At 40.7% G+C, this 13,581-nt stretch overlaps 1 protein-coding gene across 2 annotated transcripts in view; it reads left to right on the top strand.

Moving 5' to 3' along the window:
- Positions 1-13,581, top strand: part of LOC124709118 (FGFR1 oncogene partner 2 homolog) — a 73,861-nt gene that overhangs the window by 32,390 nt on the left and 27,890 nt on the right. The window lies entirely within an intron of this gene.

The following is a 13,581-nucleotide window of genomic DNA, read 5'->3' as shown; positions in this document are numbered from 1 at the left end:
GCAAAATTTAATGTTGAGAGTAATTTTTGTATGATGTCCCTGTCAAGTGACATGTCTTGTTGAAACTTGGACCATACGTAAAGACTTGCTACAGTATAGTGCAGAAGGTAACTGGAAGAAATACAAAGTGAGATGAACGGAAGTGACATTTTTATGCAAGTACAATTACAATGAAGTAGGTACAATTCATGGTGGTCTCATGGACATTAGAAAAGGCAAAACATGGATTCTAATAGGATACATAATTATCACGGGTGGCAGCGCATGTGCTGCAGTGTGCTCACTTGCAAGTCACAAGATTGGTAAGGAGTTCTTGTGGCAAGATGTTCCATTCATCCTCCAACGCAGTTGACAACTATTGGATGGTCTTCGTGGCATGTGGACGTGCTGAAATACATCCCACTTGATGGGAATTGACGCGAGATGCAGAGTATGCATTACTATCCATGGTGATTACACATTCTATAAGAGCTATGTCCCACCTTTTGTAATGCCCAGGGACCAACATAAATCACAGTGACATCAGTGTAGTTATTGTCTTTGAGTAGTAGTGTCATTTTTGTTCATCATGTTGCATATTTCTTTCAGTTACCTTTTGTATTGCACCGTAGCAGTTCTTTGTACGCATGGTCCAAGTTTCATAGAGCTATGTTTCTTAGCACTGTGTGATGGGCAGAGATAACTTTTCCTTTTCTTTGCTGCGCCTCCCCCCCTCCCCCCCCGCCACTAACAAACAAGGAAAAATTTACAGACTGTACTGTGGTGTAGGTGGCTATCAAGTCCAAAGTAAAGAAAATATATAAAATTAAGAATAAAAATGAATAAATCGAGTAGTAGTATTGTAATGAGAAGAAAAGAGAAATGCGTGAATAAATAAATAAATGAGGCAAACATAGAGGTAGAAACAGAAAGATACAGGAGTTGGAAAAAAACTATGGAAGCACTAAGAGAAATGCATGCTTGAACATAATATATGTAGTTGCTTGCCAAACCTGTAGGTTGCACTGTTGCACGTACCACGAATGGCACCTGTGGAGTGTTCCCAATACATTTCAAATGTCAGTTATGGTTATAACAGTTTCCTGTGAAGTTGTGACAACATTATGTCAGAGCTCAATGCATTTTAACGTGGGCAAATGGTTTGTGCTCAAATGGTAGGTACTTCCGTGTTTGAAGGGTTCGGTGTTTCAGGAGGCACCATATCTAAAATTAATGCCGCTGACAGGGAAAGTGGAAAACAATCATCCAAAAAGTCACAGTTCAAACGTGTGTATTAAGTGATAGTGGTAGATGGTTGTTGAAGTTTGTGATGAAAAATGAGATCACTGTTCCCCAAAAGTTGATGATGAATGGAATGTCACTCCTGTGAGTTCTGTCAGCAACAAAACAAAACAAAACAAAGAGGGCTCTGTGAGCAGGAAATTGCAGGGTGAGGTGTAATTCCAAAACCATTCATCAGTGATGCAGATGCCCTTATCAGGAAAACATGGTGCTCAAGCCATAAAACCTGGGCTGTGTAGCTATGGAAGAATTTCATATGGTGGGGTGGTCTTGTTTTACACTGTTTCCAACTTCTAGCCAAGTCTGCATCCCAAGAATGAAACAAGGTGGGCAGCCATATTGTGGTATTCCTTGAGCTCTACAGTTAATCTGTGAGATTGCTTTACTGCCGAGGCTTGTGTGACCATTTTGGTATATCAGGGCCGTCCCATGTTGCACTGTTTCTTCCCAAAAGGTGATCATGTGTTCCAACATGACAGGCCCCCCTGTTCACACAGTTTGCATTGTCCAGGACAACTTTTGTGAACATGAGGCTGTATTGTCGCATCTCTCCTGGCTGTCGCAATCGCCAGATCTCAATATTATTCAGTCATTGAGGTCTACTTTGAGAGAATGGTGCTTGATCACTGTCCACCTCCATCATTGTTACCTGCCCTTGCCACTGTTTTGCAGGGAGAATGGTAAAAGGTTCCCTTGAAACCATACAGGACCGGTATTTAGATATTCTGAGATGACTGTAAGCTGTTTTGAATGCCAATGGTTTTCTACACCATATTAGGAATAGTAATGTGTTGTGATTTTTAGTGTTTCCGTACTTTTGTCCACCTTCTGTATTTGAGGCTGTTAGTAAATGCCGGAAGTAGGTTGAATGTTTAAAAGAGTAAAAGTACAGAGTGTGTTCGTCCTTCAAAGAAATTAGGAGTAAATCTAACACAATTAACAGGAAAGTTATGCTTTAAGAAAGCTGTTGCTTTCTCAATGACCAATGCGCTCATATAAATATTAACCAATACAGTTATAGACTAACACATTTGTATGTACAGTGAGACTGGGTATCTATTTACAGTGGTAATTGTTACTTGTCATAAGAAAGGTTTTTAAGTGGGTTGGTGGAGACAGTCAGTTTATGAGAGAAGTGGCCAAAGTTGTGTGTTTCTAATTTTTGTTTGACTTTCCTGGAGTACTGAAAAACTATAAACTGTAGACATAGAGATTAACTCAGATTGCACGGCCCCTCTCGCCAGAGATTAGAGTCCTCTCTCGGGCATATATGTGTGTGTGTGTGTGTGTGTGTGTGTGTGTGTGTGTGTGTTCTTAGCATGCGTTACTTTAAGTAGTGTGTAAGTCTAGGGACCGATGACCTCAGAAGTGTGGTTCCTTAGGAATTCACACACATTTTTTAAATAAAATTTGGAGCTGTTATCTATTGCTTTGTGGTAGTATAAATCAGTTTACTGAAATAACTTCTATTATAAACTACAGGTATCACTAATGTGTAAAATAAGCAGGAAGTGAGTACATAAATGATGCAGAAGAAAAGTTTGCAAATATTTGTAAGTTCAAATATACAAACTAAGATACCACATTTCTTTAAGGGTCAGCTTAGTAAATGATATTGGGTGTACTACATATTGATGTGCCTTGCTATTTTTAAATTATGAACATGCAGAAATTTCACTTAAACATTCTGATTTTGTGTACAAGATGGTACCTTTTAGTTATCACTATTTTTATTTGTTTGAATTTGAATAATGCTAGGTGACCATCTACAGAGGTGAGGCCATTACAGATGAGAATCCTCCATGGGCGACAGTTACAGACGTAGTCATTGTTTGCCAACTTCTCCGGACACTGGCTGACTCGGGGACTTCCTTTTCGATAGTGTCTGCTTATTGTCATCAGATAAAGAAGACTATGTTCTGTGATATGAGAGCAATTGTGCCGAAGGCTGTGTAGGAAATATGTCCAGCATACTGGAAGATGTATTGCAAGAATAACTATCACTGACAAAACTCAGTTCTTTGAAATTGTCATTTGAAGAGAATGTAGTCGTAACATTATTCTCAGATGGGAGTTTTGCAGGCATTACAAGCCATGATAGATCGTGTAAGGTGAGAGCTCCAGATTGATGAAGTCTGTCATTGAAGACATTGTTATTCCACCATCATCAGTAACATGACTTCCAGTCGTGAATGAAGAATTACTGGCAGCACTGGGGAGAAAGCTACTGTCGAAGTGCTAATAGCACCTGGGCTGACTGAGTAACAATGTCAGTGTGTGTTCTCTGTTCTGTGACAGTTTTTGGAATCTGATCTGGAATGGAGAAAAGACTGATCAAGCAGCCAGTGGTGAAACATCCATTTCAGCACTGGGGATAATCCATCAGTCTACTTGTACAGGGTGTCTTGGCTGAATATTGGATAATTTGGGATGAAGCAGAGAAGGTGCTGCAAGATGACACGGTTGAAACTTCAGAGAATCCTTGGTCCTCACCTGTGGTTCTTGTGAACAAGGATGACACATGGCATTTCTGCATCTACTACTAACGGCTGAACAAAATTGCGAAGAAAGATTTCTATTGATTGTCAAGCATTGATGACACCTTGCAGTGCTTGAAATGAGCAAAGTATTTCTTCAACTATGGGCATAAAGAAAGACTACTAGCAGATTGAGGCTGACAATGCTAACTGGGAAAAGATTGCTTTCATAACTCCTGAGTGCCTCTATGACTTTAAGCTATGCTGTTTAGACTGTGTAACATTCCAGTTGAACACATGGACCATGGACATATCTGTCTTTGGTTTCTAGATGACATTGTTGTTATTTAAAAGACATTTGAAGAATATCTAAGTTGCCCAACAACCATGTTGAATGTGTTCTGACTGTAACGTTCCACCGAAATCCGAAAAAGTGCCCCCTTGAATGAAATTTCCACTCTACAGCGGAGTGTGCACCAGTAGGAGACAAGGTACTGGTGGAATTAAAGCTGCGAGGACGGGGCGTGAGTCGTGCTTGGGTAGCTCAGTCGGTAGAGCACTTGCCTGCGAAAGGCAAAGGTCCTGAGTTCGAGTCTCGGTCCGGCACACAGTTTTAATCTGCCAGGGAGTTTCAAGTGCCCCTTTACTGCTCAAGAAATTAAAATCTTGAGCCACCTAGTGAATAGCAATGAAATCCAAGTCCAGAGAAAATAAAACCAGTCACAGATTTTCCAATTCCTTGACACATTTGTGATGAGAGAAGTTTTTTTGGAATGTGCTTGTACTACCAGCAGTTCATAAGAGACATCTGTACAAAGACACATACCTTGCAAAAATACTGCAGAGAGATCTCACATTTTCCTGGTACGAGATGTAAGAAAGATCTCTCCTTGTCCTTGAAGATTTGCGGATGTTTTCTGCAGTTCTAGCATTATATGACCAGAATGCGAAGACAGAACTTCACACCAATGCTAGTGGTTATGGTATTATGCTTCCAGATTACTCTCCAAGTCCAAGATGAACTACTTTATGACCAAGAAAGGGTGTGTTGCTGTTTGGACCATCACAGGTTCCAGTCATATTTGTTCAGAAAACTATTCATTATTGTGATGAACGACCATTCTCTGTGCTAGCTGACCAGCCTACATGATCCGTCAGGTTGACTGGCGAGATGTGCACTAAGGCTTCGGGAGTACGATGTCACAATGGTGTACAATAGTGGACACACATACAAGGATGCTGACTGCCTTTCAAGGAATTCTTTGGCAGAACAGAGCAGCTTGGATGAAATCTGTCATTGCTGCACTAAATGACACTACCGCTGAACAAAGAGATGCACCTTTGAGAAATGATAGCTTTGGAGGAGGAGGAACTGACAAAAGGAGGATTCTAATTAATAAATGGAACATTGTGTAAGAGGAAGTATGTTCCAGCAGTGCAGAACTTGTTGCTTGTCGTCCCAGCTCATTGACTGCTATCTATGCTATTTTTATGACACTCCAACATCTGGTTATCTTGGCTACGTGGATACACTAGGACAGGGGTAGCCAAGCTTTTTTACCTACTGCACATGTTTGTGTTCTAGTTAGTATTAAAATTTTCTAAGTGCACAGTGGTTCCTCAGTAATGGTGGCTTGTAGGGAAGTAACTTTATTTGGTGATTTATACAGCAGAGGTACAGCAAGTTAAAGCATACAGTAATAATTAAGTACCAAGTACTTCAAAAATGTGGTGGAGCCAAAATGCAAAGTAGACGTTCGCCCAGGAATCAAGACTCACCAGTTGGTCAAACACTTCAGCAACATACATAGGTCGCAGAATGGTCCAGCAGAGGCTTCTCAGAAGAATTGTAAAGGAGTCTTCATTCACGTAGGTACAAATTCTCTTAGAAGCAACACTGAAGAGAAAATTGTAAGTGAAACAAAAAAACTTAATTCGATCAGCCAGTAATCTCTACAAAACATCTAGAATTGTAGTGGGTGGTATTGTATACAGACGATCCGTCAGTAATCAATACATAGACAGAAAAACCGTGATGTAAACGGAATCTGTAACAATCTAGGAGCTGTGTTTATAAATCCGAACAAATTCTTAAACAATAAATGCTTGGGTAAAGACAGTCTTCATTTAAATAGGCTAGGGTCCAGAATTCTCAGTAAAATGTTCGCTGATACAAGTAAAATTCTGAATAATAAGGGAAACTTGTAAGTAATGACGGGGATGGGAAACAGTGTTTGCTAACAAAAGCGGCGAGACCGAAACAGTAACCAAGAAAGAGTAGGCCTATGCCTGAACCCATAAATAAAAAAGTGTGTCCATGTACAATGCACTTGAATATAAACGGTCTCAGTGCTGACTTTTCAAACAAAAATCATAAACTTGATGACTTACAAATTATTCTTTCAGAATTTAAAAATATTAAAGTTATCTGTCTCAATGAACATTGGCTTACATGCGGTAATATTAAAATTCTTTATAAAATCGAAAATTTCGAATTAGCCAACAGTTTTTGTAGAGGAGAGAAATCACATGGAGGTTTTTGCATACTTACTCATTCTGACATGAAATATGAAGTAAGGAACAATTTTAATCATTTGAATGAAGAATGTATATTTGAAAGCTGTTGTGTCGAGTTAAGGGACCTAAATGTCGTAGTAATTTCTGAGTACCAGACAAAACTACAATTGAAGCTTTCCTGCTCAAATTTAAGTGCCTTCTTGAAAATCTTAATAAAGAAAAAAGGAAAAATATTATAATAGCTGCTGATTTCAATATAAAAATATCATAGCTGACAGCAATGATGTTTCCAAATTCAATGACTAAATAAAAACCTTTGGCTTCAAAACAAACTTCATGCAACCCACTAGAATAAATGCACAGTCAGCGACCTGTGTTGATAATATTTTAACGAATTATGTGTTTGAAGATGTTAATAAATTTTGCTTAGATTTAGGAATCTCTGACCACTCTGCATTATTCATTGAACTACAAAAACTCTATAAAAAAATTTCATGTAACAAAAGCCACATGAAAAGGAACTTCAATGAAAAAAAACCTAACTATATTTAGCAATAAGTTAAGAGAGGTTGAATGGCCTTATAACAGCTGTATCTCAAGTAGTACTGACTTTAACAAATTTCTTGGTAGCTTTCTTGAAATATTTAATGATACTTTTCCACTTAAAGCCAAATGTAACAAAACGACTAGGAAGATTAAATGGATAACTCAGGGTATACAAATTTCTAGTGCCAGAAAGAGGCAACTACATAATGAACTGAAATATTACAAAAACAGACATTTTGCTGTGTATGTGAAACATTATAAAGCCATATTCAAAAAAGTTGTAAAGGCAGCAAAACAAATGGCAAACAATAAGTTTATTTTACAACATAATAGTAAGACAAAGGCAGTGTGGTCTGTTGTCAAATCAGAGATAGGTGTTAAAGTCAGTTGTAATGAAATAAGTAAGATTAAAGTAGACGATAATGTTGTTGTAAACCCAGCTCAAATATCGGAGTGTTTAAATGAATTCTTCATAAATGTAGCAAAGTTAGAAGTTGATGTAGCAGGATATCAGAGTAAAGTAAATCCCTTTGGACTTGACCAAGAAGCTGAGTATCTCACAGATTTTAAAAAAGTCACAATAAAGGATGTGAAAAATGTTTTATTGCCATTAAAAAATAAAAATTCTGCTGGGTGGGATGGGACACAAAGTAAAGTGATTAAAGCAGTATATGACATAATAGCACCCCCGCTAGCTAAAATAATCAACCAATCTTTTGAACAGGGGTGCTTTGCTGATGTGTTAAAATATGCCAAAGTGAGACCTCTGTTCAAGAAAGGGTCGAGGGAAGATATGGGAAACTATCGCCCTATTTCTATTCTCCCAATCCTGTCAAAAGTGTTAGAGAAAGTAGCTGCAAATCAGATCAAAAATTTTATTGTAAAAAATGATATTATTGTAAGTAACCAATTTGGATTCCAACAAGGAAAAAACACACTGGATGCAGTAAATAACTTTATTGAGAACATATGCAAATCATTGGATCAGAGGAGTAAAGTCGCAGGTATCTTCTGCAATCTTTCAAAAGCATTTGACTCGGTGAACCATGACTTGCTTATCTACAAATTAAACAAATATGGGATTAAGGACAAAGCTCTGAAATGGCTCACATCATACTTGCACAACAGAAAGCAAAGAGTAAGTGTCACAGCAAATGCAGTGAATTATTATTCTAAATAGAGTACAGTATCACAAGGTGTGCCTCAAGGCTCCATTTTGGGGCCAGTCCTGTTCCTATTCTATGTAAATGACTTGCCCATAAATATAAATTCCCCATCAGTTCTGTTTGCGGATGACACTTCTGTTTTAATTCAAGATGATGCAGGAAAAATTCAGAGCTCCATTGTGAGCACAATGGGTACTCCAGAAAACTGGTTCCAGTTAAATGGCTTGAAACTGAACATTGCAAAAACCAATATGGTACATTTCAAAACCAAACATTTGAAATGTGTGGATCTTAAAATACATCATCACAATCATCCTATGGAATAAGTTAACACAGTCAAATTCCTAGGACTAAATGTGGACAACAACTTAAACTGGAGTACACATATTGAGTTCCTATCAAATAAACTAAGCAGCTTTCCATTTACAGTGCAAATACTAGCAAACTCTACTGACATGAGTACACAAAAAATAGCATATCATAATTATTTTGAATCTGTCATTAGGTATGGTATCATTTTCTGGGGAAATTCAAGTAGTGTATCTTGAATACTGAAAATGCAAAAGAAAATTATAAGATACATGTGCAGTGCACAACAAACAGAATCTTGTCACCCATTATTTCGGAACCTGCAAATCCTAACAGTTCCCTCCATATACATTTATGAAATTATAATCTTTGTACACAGCAGACAAAAATTATTTGAGGAAAATCATTTTAACCACACATACAACACAAGAAATAAAAATAATTTTATGTTACCCACACACCATTTGAAATTATATGCACGAACTCCACAGTATATGGGGATGACAATATATAACAAGCTAATGGGCAAAAATATATTTAGTCCCCGGACTCGCACACGCTCAGTGAACATTCGCGCGCCGGAGATCATCGCCATCCGTGTCTCTTGTGTGTGACGTCGTTTTGTGTTTTTTCGTGTCTGCCATCACGCTTCTACGTTCACTTGTGCCGTCAGATTCACCAGTGTTCTGTGCGCCGTGTCAACCTGTTTTCAGTGTCGTTATCGTCAAGTGTGAACGGCTCAGTGTTTTTTGTGTCTCTGTAACCACTATTTTTTGCCCGTCACTATGTTCATTTTAATTCTCCGTTATTGTACTGTTATTGTCAACTCTATGGCTTTGAGATATATATATAAAAAAATAAGATGATGTGACTTACCAAACAAAAGCGCTGGCACGTCGATAGACACACAAAATACTAGCTTTCGCAACCAACGGTTGCTTCGTCAGGAAAGAGGGAAGGAGAGGGAAAGACGAAAGGATTTGGGTTTTAAGGGAGAGGGTAAGGAGTCATTCCAATCCCGGGAGCGGAAAGACTTACCTTAGGGGGAAAAAAGGACGGGTATACACTCGCGCGCGCACACACACACACACATGTATACAGACACAAGCAGACATATACAGAGGCAAAGAGTTTGGGCAGAGATGTCAGTCGAGGCGGAAGTGCAGAGGCAAAGATGTTGTTGAATGACAGGTGAGGTATGAGTGGTGGCAACTTGAAATTAGCGGAGATTGAGGCCTGGTGGATAACGGGAAGAGAGGATATATTGAAGGGCAAGTTCCCATCTCCGGAGTTCGGATAGGTTGGTGTTAGTGGGAAGTATCCAGATAACCCGGACACTGTGCCAAGATGTGCTGGTCGTGCACCAAGGCATGTTTAGCCACAGGGTGATCCTCATTACCAACAAACACTGTCTGCCTGTGTCCATTCATGCGAATGGACAGTTTGTTGCTGGTCATTCCCACATAGAATGCATCACAGTGTAGGCAGGTCAGTTGGTAAATTACGTGGGTGCTTTCACACGTGGCTCTGCCTTTGATCGTGTACACCTTCCGGGTTACAGGACTGGAGTAGATGGTGGTGGGAGGGTGCATGGGACAGGTTTTACACTGGGGGCGGTTACAAGGGTTGGAGCCAGAGGGTAGGGAAGGTTGTTTGGGGATTTCATAGGGCTGAACTAAGAGGTTACGAAGGTTAGGTGCACGGCGGAAAGACACTCTTGGTGGAGTGGGGAGGATTTCATGAAGGATGCATCTCATTTCAGGGCAGGATTTGAGGAAGTCGTATCATTGCTGGAGAGCCACATTCAGAGTCTGATCCAGTCCCGGAAAGTATCCTGTCACAAGTGGGGCACTTTTGGGGTTCTTCTGTGGGAGGTTCTGGGTTTGAGAGGATGAGGAAGTGGCTCTGGTTATTTGCTTCTGTACCAGGTCGGGAGGGTAGTTGTGGGATGCAAAAGCTGTTGTCAGGTTGTTGGTGTAATGGTTCAGGGATTCCGGACTGGAGCAGATTCATTTGCCACTAAGACCTAGGCTGTAGGGAAGGGACCGTTTGATGTGGAATGGGTGGCAGCTGTCATAATGGAGGTACTGTTGCTTTTTGGTGGGTTTGATGTGGACGGACGTGTGAAGCTGGCCATTGGACAGGTGGAGGTGAACATCAAGGAAAGTGGCATGGGATTTGGAGTGGGACCAGGTGAATCTGCTGGAACCAAAGGAGTTGAGGTTGGAGAGGAAATTCTGGAGTTCTTCTTCACTGTGAGTCCAGATCATGAAGATGTCATCAATAAATCTGTACCAAACTTTGGGTTGGCAGGCTTGGGTAACCAAGAAGGCTTCCTCTAAGCGACCCATGAATAGGTTGGCGTACAAGGGGGCCATCCTGGTACCCATGGCTGTTCCCTTTAATTGTTGGTATGTCTGGCCTTCAAAACTGAGGATGTTGTGGGTCAGGATGAAGCTGGCTAAGGTAATGAGGAAAGAGGTTTTAGGTAGGGTGGCAGCTGATTGGCGTGAAAGGAAGTGCTCCATCGCAGCGAGGCCCTGGACGTGCGGGATATTTGTTTATAAGGAAGTGGCATCAATGGTTACAAGAATGGTTTCCGGGGGTAACGGATTGGTTAAGGATTCCAGGCGTTCGAGAAAGTGGTTGGTGTCTTTGATGAAGGATGGGAGACTGCATGTAATGGGTTGAAGGTGTTGATCTACGTAGGCAGAGATACATTCTGTGGGGGCTTGGTAACCAGATACAATGGGGCGGCCGGGATGATTGGGTTTGTGAATTTTAGGAAGAAGGTAGAAGGTAGGGGTGCGGGGTGTCGGTGGGGTCAGGAGGTTGATGGAGTCAGGTGAAAGGTTTTTGTAGGGGGCCTAAGGTTCTGAGGATTCCTTGAAGCTCCGCCTGGACATCAGGAATGGGATTACCTTGGCAAACTTTGTATGTGGTGTTGTCTGAAAGCTGACGCAGTCCCTCAGCCACATACTCCCGATGATCAAGTACCACGGTCGTGGAACCCTTGTCCGCCGGAAGAATGACGATGGACCGGTCAGCCTTCAGATCACGGATAGCCTGGGCTTCAGCAGTGGTGATGTTGGGAGTAGGATTAAGGTTTTTTTTAAGAAGGATTGAGAGGCAAGGCTGGAAGTCAGAAATTCCTGGAAGGTTTGGAGAGGGTGATTTTGAGGAAGAGGGGGTGGGTCCCGCTGTGACAGAGGACGGAACTGTTCCAGGCAGGGTTCAATTTGGATAGTGTCTCAAAGGCAGAGCCACGTGTGAAAGCACCCACTTGATTTACCAACTAACCTGCCTACACTGTGACGCATTCTATGTGAGAATGACCAGCAACAAACTGTCCATTCGCATGAATGGACACAGGCAGACAGTGTTTGTTGGTAATGAGGATCACCCTGTGGCTAAACATGCCTTGGTGCATGGCCAGCACATCTTGGCACAGTGTTACACCGTCCGGGTTATCTGGATACTTCCCACTAACACCAACCTATCCGAACTCCGGAGATGGGAACTTGCTCTTCAATATATCCTCTCTTCCCGTTATCCACCAGGCCTCAATCTCCGCTAATTTCAAGTTGCCGCCACTCATACCTCACCTGTCATTCAACAACATCTTTGCCTCTGCACTTCCGCCTCGACTGACATCTCTGCCCAAACTCTTTGCCTCTGTATATGTCTGCTTGTGTCTGTATATGTGTGGATGGATATGTGTGTGTGTGTGTGTGTGTGTGTGTGTGTGTGTGTGTGTGTGTGTGTGCGTGCGAGTATATACCCGTCCTTTTTTCCCCCTAAGGTAAGTCTTTCTGCTCCCGGGCTTGGAATGACTCCTTACCCTCTCCCTTAAAACTCAAATCCTTTCGTCTTTCCCTCTCCTTCCCTCTTTCCTGACGAAGCAACCGTTGGTTGCGAAAGCTAGTATTTTGTGTGTATGTTTGTGTTTGTTTGTGTGTCTATCGACGTGCCAGCACTTTCGTTTGGTAAGTCACACACAAACATACACACAAAATTCAAGCTTTCGCAACAAACTGTTGCCTCATCAGGAAAGAGGGAAGGAGAGGGAGAGACGAAAGGAAGTGGGTTTTAAGGGAGAGGGTAAGGAGTCATTCCAATCCCGGGAGCGGAAAGACTTACCTTAGGGGGAAAAAAGGACGGGTATACACACGCACATATCCATCCGCACATACACAGACACAAGCAGACATTTGTAAAGGCAAAGAGTTTGGGCAGAGATATATATATAATATGAAGCCAGAGAGTCTAAAAATAAGGCTACAGCAGATTCTGTGGGATAAATGCTACTATTCAGTAGAAGAATTCATAAAGGATGACATGATAATTTGAGCAAGGGGTAATTAATTGTTAGTCTTTTTACTGTATGTGTAACAAAATTGTATTATTTTTATGATACCATTTGTTAAAATAAGTTGTTGTAATTAATTGTTAGCTTTTTATTGTATATGTATTTTTATATTGTATTATTGTTGTGGTACCATTTGTTAAAATCAGGTGTTGTATGTATATGGAAAACTTTACCAAAATTTTGACATGTCTCCTGTACCTGAATCGAATGATTTAGGTTACGTACATTATGAGACTAATAAACCACAATTCACAATTCAGTACCAAAACATTTGGAAAACCTAATGAAAATGTTTTTAAAACTCCTACCACTCGCTGCCCACCATCTACCAACTGCTTTCCACCATAAAAGCTGGAACGCTTACTAGTAGTTGGTATGGACCAAGTTGACTACCATTGATCTTGGTAAAATCACACATGCATGTGACCAACAAGGTCCCCATCAACCCGTCAGACACTATCTGAGCTATTGTAAGCAATGCCAGTGATGGAAGCACATGCTGCAATTACCTCCATGGGATCTAATACCAATTCTGCTTGCAGCTGCACTATTCTACTGAATTGGAATTGGTGTATTGATGTTGTCCCTGAAGTCAAAAATTGAGAATCGATAGATAATAATCTGCACAGACTGCTGACTGCTGAAGCTCTGGAAGTTGCGGAATTCCATATAAAAGACACCATATTGAAGCATGAAGCATGAAGCACCCTGTGTGATGATCTCTGTTAGTGGAAAAGTTTTCTCACCAAAACTAGTATGAGAAAAATTTCTTGTTCTAACATCACCCACAAGATGACAAATGTCGGCCACGTACAGAATGCTTTAATGAAACATTGATGGATATGTTTTCAATGTGTATTGATGTGAAACAGAGATATTGCTATACAATACTGTCAGTCCTGACATTCGCATACAA

This window comes from Schistocerca piceifrons, chromosome 7 (assembly GCF_021461385.2).
Source record: "Schistocerca piceifrons isolate TAMUIC-IGC-003096 chromosome 7, iqSchPice1.1, whole genome shotgun sequence".
NCBI lineage: Eukaryota > Metazoa > Arthropoda > Insecta > Orthoptera > Acrididae > Schistocerca > Schistocerca piceifrons.
The sequence above is the reverse complement of the archived record's forward strand: the minus strand, read 5'-3'. Positions and strand labels throughout refer to the sequence as shown.